Below are 18,444 nucleotides of genomic sequence, written 5' to 3' on the forward strand. Positions count from 1 at the left end.
AAATTTTTAACGTGTGCTCATAAAATTAATATGGAAATAATATTTTCATGACATTGACAAAAAATTTAGTGCATGTGACCGCAAGTTTGATTTCATGTGGATGCTTATACGTTGAATAATTGTTTATCAATATTAACTTTTAGCCTCCTTAGGTATACACGTCGCAGATTGGGCGATATAACATTATAAAATTGAAAGTGACTATGTTTGTGACTCCTAATCTCTTGAACCGCCCGTTCGATGTTGATCAAATTTTCAACGAAGAGGAGGTTTGGGCTACGGAGTGTTTTTATCGTTTTACTTTGACGATAAAACTAAGGGGTTGAAGAGGGGGGAGTTATCAAATAATAAATAAAACTTAATAACTCTTGAACTAAACGACCAATCTCGATCAAATTTTTAACATAGATGAGGTTCAAGCCTGGAATGTTATTCGTCAGTTCAGTTTGACGGAGTAACGTATAGGTGGAGGAAGAGGGGAGATATACAAAAATCACTTTAAATAAAAATACGAGTGACTAAGTTTGTGACTTAATAGCTCTTGAACCACCCAACCGATCTTAATCAAATTTTTAACATGTATGAGGTTCGGAACCAGAAAGTTTGTTTTTAGTTTCACTTTCATAGTAAAACCTAGGGAGGGGGAGGTATGTATATATAAAAATAAATAAAACTTAATAACTCTTGGAACACCCGACCGATCTCGATCAAATTTTCAACATGGATGAAGTTCAGGCCTGGAACGATTTTTATCATTTTTCTTTGACGGTGCAACGTAGGGGAGGGAAAGGATATATATATATATATATATATATATATATATATATATATATATATATATATATGTAAAAAATAAAAATATAAGTGACTGTCTTTGTGACTTCATCACTCTTGAACCAGCCAATCGATCTCAATCAAATTTTCAACATAGGCGAAGTTCGGAGTTTGGGCGTTTTTTGTCATATTACTTTGACGGTAGAATTTGGAGGAGGGGAGGGAAAGTGAACAAAATAAATAAAACTTAATAACACTTGAATCACCCAATCGATCTCGATCACATTTTCAACATAGATGAGGTTCGGACCTCAGATTGATTTCTGTTATATCACTTTGACGGTGCAGATTTAGGGGAGGAGAGATATATTTAAAATGATCTAAAATTACCGATATTAAAATGGAATCTATAGTTTGGCGGGTCGCTGAGATAAACATTGACACTTCCGAAGCTGTTTAAATCCAAATTCAGCCCCGTAGCTTGGCGGAGGGGAGGGGAGATATATAAAAATGATCGACAATTACGAATATTAGTGTCGAGTTCATAGTCTTCGAGGTCGCTGAGTGAATACTGTCACTTCAGATACCATTTACGACCAAATTCAGCCCATAACTTGGGGGAGGGGAAGATAAATAAAATGATTTTTAAAAAAGGCCAAATATTAGTGTCGAATCCATATCTTTTGGGGCCATTAAGATGAACCGTGATAGTTCTGAACCCGTTTAAATGCAAATTCAGCACCGCAACTGGGGGGGGGTAGAGGGAGGAGATAGAAAAAAATATCGAAAATGACCACTATTATCAATGTTGAATCCATGGTTTTCGAGGTCATTGAGATGAACAGTGACACTTCCGACGTGGTACTGGACGTTTCGTCTGATACAAGCACTATGTCTTGGCGGCCATTTTGAAAACGGTGATCCATATGAACAATCTTTTGCCACAACTCTGTTTAGTGTATGAAGATCTATCGATCGAAGTATCACTTGACTCATATTTCCATTTAAAATTTTAACGTTGGGTCCCGGGCCCACTTGAAGAGCGGCCCTGAGGACCACCGCGAAAACATCATTCGATTTGTTTCATGGCTTTCTTATTTGAGTTTTTGTCTGGCTCATTATTTTCAACAGGTTTCATATTAGTGGTACTGGACGTTTATCTGATACAGGTAACATATCTTGGCGGCCATTTTGAATACGGTGACCGATGTGAAAAATCTTTTGCCACATCTCTTTTTAGGTTTTAAAGATCTATCGAACGAGGTTTCACACGCCCCATGTTTCGATTTAAAATTTTAAAGTTGGGCCTCGGGACCCCTTCAAGAACGGCCCTGGTCGGCACCGCGACATCACTATTCCATTTGCTCCATGGTATTTCCTATTTGAGTTTTTGTACAGTTTATTTATGTTTACCGTTTTCGAGATATTTCCGTGGAAAAATTAAAATGGGCTACCACACACACACACACACACACACACACACACACACATATATATATATATATATATATATATATATATATATATATATATATATATATATATATATATATATATATATATACATACATTAATATTAACTTATGTATTTTAATGTAATATTTCATGCATTGCGGAAAATAGAATTTCATATAAAAAGCATTGACCCAGGTTGAAATCGAACTCATAACCTTACGATTTGAAATCCAACGGTTTACCACTGAGCTAACACAAACACTGTTCGTAATATGCTTTCTAGCGATGTATAACGAACGCGCTCTCAAGACAATGACATTTATATGCACTGGAAACGCTGGTTTTGCTCTACTTTGCCTTTTATTTTGGTACTCAGCGAGAATTATGTTCTATGTCTTAACTTTGACCATTCTTTTACATATGGAAAAATTCCTTTACGTATTTAAATGTTCTTTTACGTACCGAGAGCTAAATGACAGAACCGAAGAAGAATGTGCTGACACTAATACAAGGTTTCGAAATATTGTATTATAAAGTATTTCAATCATTGTTTGTTTTTGTATGTCTACACTTGGTAATAAGTCTTATTATATTTAAAAGAAAAACACATCTGCAAAATGTTTCCCGATTGCAAAGGTTGACTTGGAGGTTCGAACCTGGTTTACTTTTTTCTGATATTTTTGCCTCAAAACTTCGGATGCAAAGTGCAATTAAGAGTGCGGGCAAACTTTATGAGACAAGGTGTACATTTTTGTTTCTAATTTTGAGATGTAGGTTTGAATTTTTTTTTAAATCACGTAACTTTTATTTATTGCTGAAATAGCTATTATATGATTGGCCAATTCATTTTCTTTGTAAGTTGTTTGTATTAGCGTCATGCGGTTTGCCATCATTCCAGTTTGTGACTAAGGCCATTATCGTCCATTTAGAGACCAACTTGGATTGACAGGTTAATATGAACCACAAAGTTATGAATAGTTATAAACTAACTTTGGGAACAATTGCAAAACAAAACTTCTCTTGTTTCAAAGGGTACTTACTTACTCCTTAGTGCTACAGCTCAGGGTGAGCTTTGACCTTCTGTACGAGCAGCCTGCACTTTTTTTTTTTTTTTTTTTTTTTGTCGCAGGCCAGTTGTTTTCATCTCTTCACTTTCATGCGCTTTAGGTCCTCCATCACGTCGTCTATCCATCTCTTTGGTTTTCCCACTCGCCGCTTGTATTATAGCATTCTCCTTATTATTCTTTTTGGCATTGCAGCATGGGCTCGATGTGACCTAACCATCTAATCCATTGACTTTTGATGTTCTCTCCTTGGATTACTGCTTCCAGTTCTTCATTATACCGCTTTCACCATATATCTGCATCCATCACTGGTCCATAAATTTTCCGCAGTATTCTTCGTTCCGTTCTCTTTAAAGCCTTCTCACTTGCTAGGATGAGTGTACATGTTTGTGATGCATAAGTAATAACTGGTCTCACTAATGTCCTCTATACCTGTAGTTTTGTGCTTCTGGAAATTTATCTACTATTGAGTATTTGGAGATTTGCAAAGTATGCCCTGTTTCCTGCTTGTATTCTGTCTTGTATACATGTGATCGTTTTGTTTCCGTTGTCTATGACGTTTCCTAAGTAGGTGAATTTATTTATTGCCTCAAATTCCTTATGTCCTATTTTCAAATTACGTGTTTTTCTTCTTGTTTCAGATGCCGACAATATCAAAAATTTGGTTTTGTTTATTAGTCCATTTTTTGTGTTTCTTTTTCCAGTTGTTCAAACACTTCTATTAATCTCCGTTCTGATCTTGCCACTATTAATATGTCGCCTCCATATGCACATATCTGACCAAATTTTGTAAATATTGTGCTCTGTTGGTTTATTTTGGCTGCTGCGTGGTGTAATGCTAATATGAATAGGGTCGTTGAAAGTCCATCTCCTTGTCTGACCCCGGTATTGATTGGAAAGCTATTTGTAAGCTGGTTACCGATTTTAATTTTCGCTTTTGTGTTTCTCATAGTCACTTCGGTCAATGTGATTAATTTCTTTGGTATTTCCATTCTAACCATAGCTATGAGTAGCATTTTTCTGTCTTTGCTGTCAAATGCTTGCTTGTAATCAACAAATAGCATGTACAGTAGGGTGGAGTGAAATAGTGGTCAATTTTTTTTTTTTTTTTTTTTGCTTTTAACTTTTCTAATAGGGCGGAAAAGTTCCCTTACCATTAGAGTATTGTGTCACAAAAAATATTAGTCTCGTTAATTAATTCCTTTGGGTAACACACGAAACTTGAAATTTGGCTGAAATCCAATATTTTAAACCGCATTGGTAAAAGGGACAAAATTATTTTTTTCTGTATTAATTTTTCTAATAGAGCGGAAAAGTACCATTAGAGTACCACAGAAATGTTAGTCTCCTGAGTCATTTCCTTTGGGTGCTATACGGACTTGAAATTTGGCTTAAATACGTATTTTAACAGTATTGTGAAATTAGGCGTTTTTTTTTCTGTACGGAAGAGTTGTTATACAACAGTATTGTATCACAGAAACCTCACTCCTCTTGAGTCAGTTTCTTTTAGTGCTATAGATATAGAGGGCTGGAAAAGTTAGTTGTAACGTACTTACATTTTTTACATTATACTTGAATGGAAAAATGAAACTAAATTATCTTACATAATATATGCTATATTCGAATCTTTATAATTTTACAAATATTACAGAAATTTCATAACATCAACTTTTTGTTTCTTATCTTAGTTTGAAAATCAGTTGGAAAATCTTTATAAACATATCTGAACAAACAAAAAAGAACACTACCTTGTACATAAAATTGGACTAGATTTATGTGTAGTCTGTATCACCCTACGTATATATTCGACTACAGGCATCATTGACAAGTATATTAATAATATTAGAGAAGTTAGTGAGTCTATTTTTCATTCTTGTCTGTTTGAATATAAGCTAAGAAAGCTTTATAATATGATATATGAAAAAAAGATTACAAACATACAACACTCAGTACAAACATATGACTTAGGTTTGTGTGTAGTGTATGTTACAATAGACATCTACACGCAATTTCTAGATTAATTGCAAATATAAGAAAAGTCCTGTGTGACATGAACATTTCTAATTTCAGTTTGAATATAACCTAGGAAATCTTAATGTACAAATTATATGTGAAAACATGACAAAATACATTACTTTATATTCTTGAAAATGAGCTAGGAAAACTTCGTATCAAAATAATATGTGGAGATACATGTTGACATACATTACACTGTAGAAAACTCTGACTTGTGTTGAAGACAGACATACGTCTTCTGGACTCGAGTCTTGCACTTATGTATCCATCTCGTACACTTACACCACAAACAGAAGACGATGCTTCTGTCACCAATTTTACACATCGTTCTACAGCTTGGCTGTGGCATGAAAAATTCGGAATTTCAATATTTGTGGTATCACCTTGAATGACTATGAATATCCGCAGCAGTGAGATTCATAATAAGTGGGGGGAAAGTTATAGCCAAATATGTCCAGTTTATTAGGTCTGTGTAGTCTTCAGCTTCAAAATTGAGTAATGGAATGTCGTAATTTCTGATTCGAGGCATTTGCGAGATTTTTGCCTTAAGGACTCATCGTAAGCCCAGTTCTTTAATATGTTTCTTCTTATCTGTCATCATGGAGAGGAGAATGTTTTCAGGATATGCAAAGTATCCATTTCTTTGAAGTACAGGATCAATGACAGCCTTGTACTTTTCAGGAAGGAAGCGCGATAACTGAACCATTTTGAAGAAATGTCTTGATCCATCTGTTCAAAAAGATTTCTGTTTTATGCTGAACCAGACTGGCGCATACACTTTTATTACACACTGAGAGAGCATTTTTAATTCTTCTGAAGGGTTTGGTGCAGCTACATACAATCGAAGAATTTTGTTTGCTGTAGTAACCTACCTGGTGTGCGAAATGTTTTCTGGATAGCGTTTTGCCAAAGAATCAGGAAAATGTCCATTTGAAACAGCCCTGCAAATCTCATACAAATACTTCTGATCCACACTGAGATCATTAAGATTCTCGAAATCTGAAAAATGGCCCTCAATTACATCATATTCCACAACTTGTTGGTTTTCACAATTTGATAATGATCTTCCAATCTGTTCAGAAAATGCATGAGTACCTGTTGTCTTACCATCAATTGATCTAGCAAATGTCTTAAAGGGAGCTCATTTACGTGCAGCAGACAAACCAACCATTGTAAAGGTCTCTGAACAGACTCTTCTAAACGTTTGTAGCAGTCCCATCATATCCCACAACTCGAAGCCTTTCCAAATTAACATCATTCTTTTGAAACTATTCAGTCATAGCAGATGTAGTATTCTTTGCAGAACTAGATGTAGGAGTTATGTGACCAATATACTTAGATTCTGTTTCTTCAATTAATGAAATACATTCCTCTGTAATTGTTCTCCTGTTTCTGCCGTCCATTCTAGTCACAAGAGTTTTGTCTTTGACTCCATCAAAATACAATACTAATATTCCCTTATCGCTGGCTGAAGATTCTGCTTTGTCCTTGAAAGATAATTTTGTTTTTACTCTTTCTCTTCTTAACTTACTTCTGTCAATGACGTTTGAAGTATCGTCTGATTTAATAATTCCAAGATCCTTCAGAGAAGCTGAAGGTATGGCAGCTGCTGCTCTGTCGGAGACCCCATAACGATCTGCAGTGAGAGACAGAGTAGGTAGTGAAGCTCTCATTTGGCTTGTTGATTCTCTTACCCTCTGTGAAGTTTGACTTGAAGTACTGGGCTGATAGACATCCAAGTCTGAACTAGAATAGGAGTAACTAGCGTTGCTGGAATAGTCCTCGTCAAACTCTAGTATTTCTTGATTCGAGGATGTTCTTCGAAGGTGATATTCATAAAACGACAGTTGTTTCTTTTTTCTTCCAAACTTTTTTTCCAGTTTTACTGTCTCTTTACTGTCAACTCCTCGAATAAAGTTTTCTTGCTGTCCGTTGATCTTCAAGGAATTTGGTTTCTTTATCAGGAAATTTCCTGCCCCTGCAACAATGACATTCATTGACTTTACACTTACAAGATGTTATGTCAAAAAGTTTTATTTCAGCTTCTTTGCGGAAAGAAGTAATCTTCTCTTTATACAAAGGACTTTTCTTCCTTTTTTGGTACATTTTTAACAAGGTCCGGTATTTACCATGATACACCCTTAATAACTAAAGCACTCTTGTGTGAGATACAGTAGGAATAGATGCCTTACACCACACACTTTCCACCTTAGATGCTACAATATCTGATATATCAGCCACAGAAGGATCCTGCCGGAACTGTTCTTTCAGTTCGCACCTCACAGAAAGATATTTCATAAGATCACCATAAGTTGGTAACACAATTTCGCGTAACTTATCTGGGTATCCAAATACAGGACAGTATGTGTCTTTTCTAGTTTTTAGTTTTTGCATGATGATTCACTTCAAATTATTAGAGTTCATTAAAATTTAAACACATCTGAAAAGAAAAAAAGACAACTGAAATCAGTTTAACGTAATTACACTACACATATCAGACTTTAATGCTGTAACACATGCAATATGCAACGTATAGCGTAACCAAATCAATTTTTAGCAGTGTTCTCTACTCAGGCTATTAGGAGTCAGTACTAGAGTGAAGTGAAAAGAAGGGTAACAGTATTCATGTGTTTCTGCATAATATTTTATATACAACAGCGCTGTTTGTGATATCATAGGTCTCTACTTTCAGATACCTAAATGTTACCTACATATTCTTGAATAACTTCCATTCAAATTAAGAAATCAGGGTTTACTTTGGAATTTCAAATGCATATTATAGGCTTTCATTATGTCAGAGTAAACTGATTATGCACTATAACTGCTTTTTGGTTTTGTAGAAATTCCAGTTTAGAAAATGTAATGAAATTTTTCACTTTCAATGAAAATTTGAAATATTTTCACTCTACGTATTATAAAATGCTTTGGCAGGGAAAAAACTATTCATTTCAATTCTTTTTAGTTTAAGTTTATAAGACAATTATTTGGCAGGATATCAACCATTCCTCTAGCCTGCTTGCTCGCCAACCTAAAATTCAGAAAATTTTGCGGAAGAAAATGGTTAACCATGCTGGTGGCGCCCAAAGATAATAGAGTTCAACAAAAATAAATATTGATTTTTCAACTACTTACTAAGGAGCAACAATCCCACGCTATTGGAATACCGATGTGCAAACTTCAATTTTTCACTCCACCCTAATGTACAGGTCTGTGTCATGCTCTATGTGTTTTTCTATCATCTGTGCCATCACAAAAAATTTGGTCTGTAGTACTCCTGTTTCGACGGAATCCACATTGGTATTCTCCCACAATATTCTCTGTGTATACCTTCATTCTTTCCTGTATTATTCCAGTCAATATTTTGTATGGTGTGTTCAGAAGTGTTATTCCTCTGTAGTTTTCACATGCTATTTTATCTCCTTTCTTAAAAGATTGGGCAAATAATTTCGGTTGTCCATTTTTCAGGCATTCTTTCATCTGCCCATATTTTTACTATCAATCTGTGGATCGCATTGATTATGGTGTGTCCTCCATATTTGATTAGTTTTCCCACTACTTCGTCTTCTCCTGGAGCTTTATTATTCTTGAGTTTACCTATGCAGTTCTGTACTTCTTCTCTAGTTGGTGGGTGTCCTACCTCTTGATTCCCCTCGTTCTTATCCTGTTCGTCTTCGTTTGTTGTTTGTTCTTTTACATGTAATAGTTCTTCAAACTACTTCCAAGGTTTCCTTGTCTTGTGTTAGTAGTACGTCTTCTGTATTCCTGCATCCTATCATTCTTGGTTGGAATCCTTTCTTCAGTCTATTCATCGCCTTGTAAATTTTTTCTTTCGTTTTGTTCGTTGAGCTTTTCCAATTCTTTCATCTGGTTATTTATACATTCTTTCTTTTTCTTTCTGCACATGCTGTTAGCTTGCCTTCTTAATTTCTGGTATCACTCACAGTTTTGCCTTTTTTGCCATCATTTTCATCCCAGCATTGTTTTTCTCTTGTATATTTTTACACTCTTCATGGAACCAATCCTCATTCCTTATATTTCCTTTTCCCTATTGTTTCTTCGGCTACATCCTTCAATACATTTTCAATTTTCTCCCAGTTCTTATTCATGTCATCTTCATTGACTTCTTGTAGTTTCGCTGATAATTTTTCCTGATACTCTTGTTTAGCTGTGTTATGTTTCAGTTTGTCAGTATTCCACAGTTTTCTCTTTGTCGTCTCAGCGCTTTGTACTGTTGCTATTCTCTTTCTGATTACTGCTTTAACTGGATAATGGTCTGAGTCGCAGTTTGGTCTTCGGCAACTCCTGACATCTATTACTGATGATCCATGTCTTGCTGATGTAAGCACATGATCTATTTGATTAACTGCTCCCGTGCCTGCTATTTTGCACGTCCCTTTATGGATTTCTTTGTGCGGGAATCATGCACTTTTAAACGTCCACTGTTCCCAAATGTGAACATTTTATCTTTTATCCCTTTTGGTCAGTGGATTATTTGTTATGAATTTATTTCGTCTTTTACAATAAGGACATAGTACCAGTCCATTTGTTACCACTAAAATTTTCAAAATATATGAAATGAGGTCAGAATCAATAAGTTTAGAAAGAATTACGAAATTCTGAAACAAAAAATAAGATGGGCTTAAATGGATTAATTAGCATTTTGTTCCTTGCCGCAAATTCTCCTAGCATTTTACCGTTTTCAATGCTGACCTCATGTAGTGTGTGCTTTCCGGCCACCGGACTCAGGAAATCTTCTTTTCCTATCTTAGGAAATTTGCCATTACTAACAGGTGATCGTACTTTGGGATTTTGTTGTACACTTTCTCTAAACTTGTGCAAAATTCTTTTTATGCTGTTGTTCTTTTTCCTCGGTCGGAACGTGGACCGATATTACTGTGATGTTCCTAAACCATCCTTTAAGTCTAATTCTGCATAGGCTATCGTTAATCGGCTCAAATGCTAGTAAGCTATTCCTAATTCTTTTATTGATCATGAAACCTGTACCTGTTTGACCTGTTCTTGTACTAGGTCCGCTATATAATACTGTATAATTTTGTTTATTTATTCTGGTCCACCTCGGAATCCTCCGGTACACTCTAAATCTAGAAGGCATTCCCCTATCCGCCACCTGGGGAGGCGCCCGTTGGCAGACCAGCAACTCCCTCGGGTGTTTCAAAGTTTAATGCAGCCAATTCCTGTTTTTTTTAAAAACAAAAAAATGTGACGTGGTAAGGAAACTGATTTAAATACTATAAAATACAATATACAGAATATCAAATTTGTTCTCTAAATACTGTTTTCTGTACAAATGGAATGAAAAATATTTTGTTTTTACATTATAATTAATTAGATTATCCTTTCTAACATGTTAGTGAATATACTTACACTATTTCCTTATGATTTTTTGTAACATTTTCTCACACTTTTCCAAAATATCACGTTTGTTCGCTTATTTTGGTGTCAATAAAATGAATCATAGGCACATTATCTTATCATTCTCATATATTAAAACGTTTAAGGTGATAACATATAATATGAAGAGCAGTTCAACATGAACAACATACTCAGAAATGTTAGTTTTTACAGTTACCTACTTATTTTTTCATGCTACAGAGATTGTTCAGCCTACGTTTGGCCGATTTCGTTCCTTCCCCCTCCAGGGCAGAATGGACTCACCCGACCTGGCTCGTGACGTCCTGCAGTGCTGTGCAGTGGATTCCTGGGAACGGAGTTGTTTTTCCGCGCGGACGACAATAACGCACAAAACAGGGCCATCGTTGTGAGTGTTGTGTTAAATTTGTTTCCAAGTGTGTGAGTTTCCGCTCTGTGACCAAAATGCCGCCCAAACTAAGCCGGTTTTGGGAAGGCTATGTTGCTGCTCTTTATGACGCCCACTTTAGTGTTTCTGTCATTAGAAAACAGTGCAAGAAGAATGGTTGCAACATCAGTTTAAGTGCAATAAAAATGTTATTAAAAAGTACAAGGGCAATGAAGCTCCACCATTTGGATCACCAACGAAGTTGCCTAGGAAGCGGGAATGCACCAAGGCCACCTCCACCATGCGGAGGAAACTTCGCAAAATGGTAATGCAAGAAAATCTGCCAACACAAAGGCGTATGGCTAATCGTCTTGACGTGTCTTTGGGGACTGTGAGGCGGACGTTAAACCATCAACTCAAGCTGGAAAAATTCATGAAAGCTCGCGGCCATCTTCTCACGGATGCCAACCAAAAGGAACGAAAATGCAACGCCCGGAAGCTGTACGAACGGCATCTGGCAAAACAAAGGTGGATGTACGTCGTAACGCTCGATGAGCATGGATTTGCCTTTCCGACTGCGGCAAACCGAGAACCACCATTTACCGAGAAAAGGGCTCCAAGAACTTCAGAAGGTGGGTCAGTGTCTGTAAAGAATCCTTCCCAAAAGGGTTCGTGGTCGTTACTGGCTACTGTTACCAAGGTAAACTGAAGATTCGTAGGGTGGCGAAGAACTGCAAAATAAATTCGCAATATTTTCAGGAGCAGATCATGCGGCCGATCTACGAGCATGAGATTCCAACAAGGTACGGAAAGACGGCAATCTGGTGCTCATTCACATGGACAAGGTCTCATCACATACCTCACGATCGTCCCTCGCATTCTACAGGGAGATGGAGGAGGCAAGTGGTATACAAGTGATACCTTTCAATGAGGTACCTGTTAAATCTCCAGATGCAAGTCCTATGGACTATTGTGGATTTGGATTGCTAAAGCGGGCTTTGGGAAAACGGCGTGTGACAACTGTGGAAGGACTTTAGAAAGCTGTGCAAAAGGAATGGAACAAGATTCCCCTCCCAGTTCTTCAGAGAAGCCTATTACAGTGGAAATTACGCTGTCGGACTATTGTTAGGAACCAAGGGAAACACATCGAGCACTTACGGACCTGGCGCCATGGATTCTTCTAAGTTTTTTAGGTAAGTCGAAATTGGCCAGATGTAGACTGAACAACCTCTGTATCTAGTAATCCTGTATATTGTAAAAGCGAACGAAAGTTTTGTTTTTTAATTGTGGTATTAAAGTTTCTGTCGCTTTATTCCGTATCGATTTCACTATGTTTCATAATCAGAGAATTAATTTTCGTGGAAAATATTTTAGAATAGAGGAGAGTAACTTCATTTTTTCAATATTGACTGTTTCCAACCTCAAGCAGTAGTGGTTGGAAAGTCTCATAGAAGAAATACACCGTATTATTTATTATTTCTGCCTGTTGGCAGGTCCTGAGACTAATTAGAGTTTTTCTTTTTCGGTTTGTATGTTTCTTTTAGGTTCGCGCTTAATGTTTCTTCCACTTTCTTGATCTTTAGTTTCCTCATTTAACTCCCAATATTTTCTTCTAATTTACAACTTTTCGATTTTTCTTCTTCCTACTTCTCGCTTTCCTTCCATCTTTCCCTCTACGCTAGTATGAAGAATACAATTTCTTCGTAAGATGTGTTGAATCCAGTTGACCTTCCTACGACGTATGCTGGCTAAAAGCATCCTTTTCTCTCCTACCCGTGTTAAAACATCTTCATTTATTACTCTGTCCGTCCATTTTATCTTCTCCTTCTTCCTCCAATACACATTTCGAAGCTTTCTAAATAATTCTTTAACTTTCGTAGTGTCCAAATCTATGAACCGTACAGTCTAATACTTGACTAGTTTCTCAAGGTGCCGCGCGCAAGACCACCCAACTCTCCTGGAGCTCTCGATGCCAACTATGGGAATCAACCCCCGTCGTCATCCTTTAAAGTTGATGACGGTTGAAGATGATCCCCGATAGTCGAGGGCTGGAGGAGAATCGGGCGTCTGCCCGCGACAACCCATCTGCTTTATTGTTCTGAGAGATTACATGTTCAATTTGATAATTGGAAGTCTTATATAACAAATGAGCAACAGTATACAAAGATAGCACTCTACAAATCTTTTCCTTCAAACAGTATACAACAGCTAGCTTGTCTGAATATATTAAAGGTTGAAATTCAGCAGAAATCAGAATGGCTAAGGCAGCCGCCAGAAAATCCATTACAAAAATTGGATACTGATATTGAAATTGAGCTACAAAAATAGGTTCACCGTTAACATCAGTTATAGCCAAGGAGGTCGGAGTTGCATCAGTATAAAGTACTATAGAGCTAGAAGATTGCCTCCAAATGGGGGCAGGCTGATGTTGCGCAGATGCAATTGCGGCCTTCACAAAAGAGGTGCATTGTTGAGAGAGAATGGCATGGGTCACCGGAAAGGATAAAGATGAGACTTTGTGACCCAAGAAACGTAACCGGAAAGTATTTGTCCGTACCGTAATAATGGCAAGAGCTGAAACGGACACGTACGAATAATGTGCAAATATTTGGGAAGCACTCACATTGTATTGTTTTCAAAGTCTTTATCTATGCCCAAGTACGTCAGGTGTTTGGAAGGGACTGTCACTGACTTCTGAAAGTTTACATTCGAAGGTAAACACTGAATGATATAGGCACGAAGCAAATCAGCTGGTTTTCCTATAAGGAGAATGTCATCGTAGTAAATATGAAACTTCACTTCTGGAGGAAGATGAAGCTCGAGTTCCTTTTGTAGAGCGATCTACATAAAGAGTGGGCTAAGGGACCAGCCCATCGGCAATCTGGTGAATCAAAAATATCGTCCTGCAAGCCGGATACCAAAGTATTGGCGGGTTGCTGAATGCAAAAGCCTTGAGAAAGATCCAATTTTAGCATATGATCATCTGGAGCAGCAATAGTCGCAATATCCATCACTTTGTGCAGTCACATGGCTTGACTGAGAGCAAAACGTCGTCCATGGGGAGCAGTCATAGATGACGCGAACGTCATCTTTTCCCTTAGGTACACAAAACACTGAAAAAGTATTTTTAACAAGATGCTTAGGCACTTCTTCAACTATACCTGCTTGCTGCAGTGCTAACACCACTGGAGGTAATCAAGGTGTATACAACGAAAGCACATTGAGGCGCCTATTGGCGGCGTATGATGAATTATTGGGACAACAACAAAAAATCACCTGGCACAGCAAAGTGTGGATCACTTGGCACTACACGGGGAATGGTGTAATAGACTGTTTGCGATTCACTAGGGATATCTTCTTCAATCACTTTCTTCTTGTTTTTATTGTTGTTGATCATCTTCGGGCACTTCACTACGATTTTGGAGAATTGATCTCCAAAAATTGCAGTCGTCTGGTAGCCCATGAATGGATTCATCAATTCCGAGATCTTCGAGAATATTAATGTTTCGCTGATGGGCCAAGAACAAAAAACATGATGCGAAAATCCCTGGATGATCATTGAACGTTCTCGAAGTGTAAATCAAGTTCAAGGATGAGATCAGCTAAGGGATCATACGGCTTCATTGGAGGCTGAACATCTTCAATGGCGGCGTCTTGAACTGGATCCGGCGGCGCATCGGGAATGGGCAGCGGAGCCCAAAAATCAATGATATACTTTTCATTGTCCGGAGGTTTAGGGAGTATTCTTTGCAGTCGTGTTCTTACCCGTCGTCTTCTTCTTCTTCCTGTAAGGCCTATGGTCGAAAAAGAGGCTGCGATTAGCAAACAACAAGGCCGGGAACTGGCACATAATTGGCATTGGCAGCAGCCATACGCCAATCGAACTGTATGGCGATAACCAAAAGTCGCACTGTTTCACGAAAAAAGTTTTAGTCTTCTGGGGATAACTCATCCACAAAAGGGTACAACATGAGTAACTCGCGGGTCTCGGCGTAATCCCGGCGACCCAACATATTGACGTCCAGGCGAGACTGGAGGAAAGCCATGGCGGCAGATAAGTCGAAGTCTTGACTGGCCTGAGCGGCTTGAGGTGGCTGCTGATTTCTCTGAATTGAGCAACAGTTTCGGCAAGGGCTCCTACTCCATTGATAAGCTCGGTGGCTGGATCCAGATCCTTGGCTTCATCTCGGTACGTCATAGGTACTGAAGGGTAAAGATTCAATGCAGGAAACAATTCTCTTCTCGACACAGTAGGTGGAGTCGAAGCTACCGGCCGACGTAATGATGTTAGCGATCCTTAGTCGAATAAAGTGTATAATGTATTTTATCAAAATCGAATAATTCTGCGTGAGCTATCGAGAGATATTTAAAAAATCGGAAGAGGATAAATCAACTCTCATTTGCAATTGTTTTAAACGTAAGCAGTGGGAATGATTGAAAAGATTAAGGAAAACAATTGTCATACTCACAAAATATATTTTGTTTACGAAAGTTATCGGGGAACATAGTTTTTTTCTTATCAAGGACTTAATCCACCTTTCTTTTTCTTCACAGATGTTGACTGTGTGCACTGAGGATAAGTAGAAAGCTTCAAAGGAAATATGTGGCATATTCTTGAAAATTAAATGTATTCATTTACCAAAATTATCGCACAACGTATTTTTAAATGGGTGGGGGAGCGTAATATAATCTCTTCATTTTTGATAGACTTTAGCCCTGAAGTGTGACCCTAAGTAGAGTGATTGGGAACCTCAGAAAAAATTTACGTGACATTGCATCAAAAGGGAACGATTTTGATTAAAGTCTTCGAGAAATTATTTTATCATATTATTTAAATAACAAAACTTCGAACTTTGGGAAATTATCCCCTTTTCTTCACTTTTCTTTGACTGATTACAACTACAATCAATGTATGGTTTGGGTATTCTAAAGAATATATATACTGTGTTCCTTCAAAATCTAGTAACATTTTTGCTGCCAATTTATTTCTATGTAGATGTGTATACTTTCGACATGGGTTGCGTTTTTACACCCTTTTATCCTAGATAGATTGCAACCCCAAACAATAGGGTTATTTCGGAAGCTTGGAGAGCTTTCTCGTGGAAGTGTGGTTAGCGCATACGCCTTTGCACCAAGAGACCGGAGTTCAATTCTTTGTAGGAGCTTATGTGGCTGGGATTCCACGTTATGTTGTAGGTCTTCATCTTGTGTAGCCTTAGTGTTCAAAATAGCGCTAAAATCCAAGTCAACCAACCAATAGAAGATTCAGGTAGGTCCATACCGATATTCATTCAAATGGGATAAACTTTACCCACAAATAGCTGTTGAGTCGAACTGTAGAAGTCTGCTACACTCGCTCGTTCCAGCTATTTCGCTGCACGCTTAAAATTCCATATATTCTTCATGTACTTGTCCAAAGGTCTTCCAAAAACAAGTTCAATTCGTTAATATGGAAAATTAAACATTATGGAGGCTGGATCCATTTCGACCAGGTCTTGATATTTCGAATTAATATTGCAAATATTGCAAATAATAACAAATTTGTCAAACAGCAATCGTAAGATGCAGTTGTATGTTATAAGCAATGATAAACTCAGCAACTTGCTTTTTCGGTCCATGACTGCTGTTCTCAAACTCATAAGCCTCATAAGCTCTCATAAGCCGTTACATCACCCGGGCGCGAATTACATCGTTGATTTTCTGTGACATGCTGTCAGTGTGGAAGAGGATGAAGTTCAAGTCCAGTTTGGTTCATTTCTTGAACAACGGTCCCACAGAGCAGCCAACGTGGAGGAAGTTCACGTCTTCTCTTCACGGTCTGTTCCAACATGTCCCAAATTTTCTTGATAATTTGAGATCAGGCGAAGTCGCGGGGCAGGTGAGATGTGTGATATCCACCTCACATTCAGCAAACCATTCCCGCACAATTCTGGCTCAGTGAACGGTACATTTGTCGTCTTGACACTGGGATTCTGGGATGTGACTATGTCGTAGAAACTGGATAAATGGCAACACCTCATTATCAAGAAGGGACACGTAATCCACAGCCTTCATGCAATTAGGCACCTCTATCAAGGGACCCACTCCATCATTGAAAATATGCCACCATAACACAACACTACGTCCCCTTCCGCATAGCCCTTTGCACACACTCAGCTTTGTAGGCTTCTCCGGCTCCCCTCATCACCCTGCAGCGGCTGTCATTGGAACAGAGGCAGAACCAGGATTCGTCTGACTAGAGGATGCATCACTATTGGTCTCTTATCCAGTGGTGGTGATCCCTCGCCCACAACCGACGATTTTTCTTCTGAATGGCATTCAGCCTAGAGTGTACCCTGGAACGTGACTGAATATGCCCACAGCATACAGTTTTTGACGTAGGGTTCGCTCTGAGATTTGACGACTCGGTCCTGCATTATACTCCTCCAGCAGTTCCTGAAGGGTTTGGAACCGTTTAAAGGTCGCGCTCGGACATAATGGTTTTCCTGCCACTGTTGCTGGGAGAAGATTGATTTCTGTCAGACGTTCTTCCCTCTGTATGGACAGTATTGACCGTGGATTCAGACATGCCAACAAATTGTGCCACTTCACGTAGGGTATGCCCATGTTCATGCCCATGTTCATGGTTTTCTTCTGCCACTTGGTCACATCCCTTCTTCACCCCATGGTTCAATCTGTAATGAAATGATACTGCATCAGCATGCACGTGTTACCAGCTGCATATTGTCAAAAATAACATATAATACTCACATTCATGGTATCTACAAGCATATTGCTATGCCAAGCATATTGCTATGGTATGCACAAGGCCCCTAGAATGGCCACACTTCGTAATAATTTATCCGGTGTGCACATAACAACTATTACAGTTTTCTGAATAAGTAAATAAATTATTGAAAAGTAAATGAGAATGTAAATGATAGAATAGAGACGATTGTTGTTTTATTTGCAATAAACAAGTTCTGGTAAGTTATCATATTGTAGTGAAATTAATAAAGTGTTGCCCAAAATTACAAGAATTCTGTAAAATGACGGAGTTAAAAATGATAACGAAGCTTAAGTAGGAACTGGTAAATTTCTATTAGCATTTTACAGGAAGCACGTTTCTTTTAATAGTTTACTATTCAATTGAATAGATAACATTGAATAATGTTCTTTCGATTGATAATAAAAGAATAATGTGACAGAATTGCTAAAATATTTATTATTTTTGGCTTTGTATTCACAGGACAGAAAGAAAGAAAGAAAGAAAGAAAGAAAGAAAGAAAGAAAGAAAGAAAGAAAGAAAACGTTAAGTCTAGGTATGTTAAAGTCTGATGAAGATAACGTTAAATTGTTGAAACTGTTACGTCTTATTTTAATTTTAATAAATAAGTA

The 18,444-nt window shown here is 37.7% G+C and overlaps 1 protein-coding gene across 2 annotated transcripts in view; it reads left to right on the forward strand.

Annotated features, from left to right (window-relative positions):
- The window catches only part of eys (eyes shut), a 1,117,243-nt gene that overhangs the window by 1,089,732 nt on the left and 9,067 nt on the right, over nucleotides 1–18,444 (forward strand). Inside the window, exon 24 of one of the 2 annotated variants that reach the window (XR_014132762.1) lies at nucleotides 18,296–18,368. The exons of the other annotated variant lie outside the window; for it this stretch is intronic. The gene's annotated coding sequence lies outside the window, so the exon portion shown is untranslated. The remainder of the gene's footprint in view (nucleotides 1–18,295; nucleotides 18,369–18,444) is intronic. 2 annotated transcript variants of the gene reach the window in all.

The sequence above is a fragment of the Thermobia domestica genome, chromosome 8 (genome assembly GCF_964235325.1).
Source record: "Thermobia domestica chromosome 8, izTheDome1.hap1.1, whole genome shotgun sequence".
Classification (NCBI taxonomy): Eukaryota; Metazoa; Arthropoda; class Insecta; order Zygentoma; family Lepismatidae; genus Thermobia; species Thermobia domestica.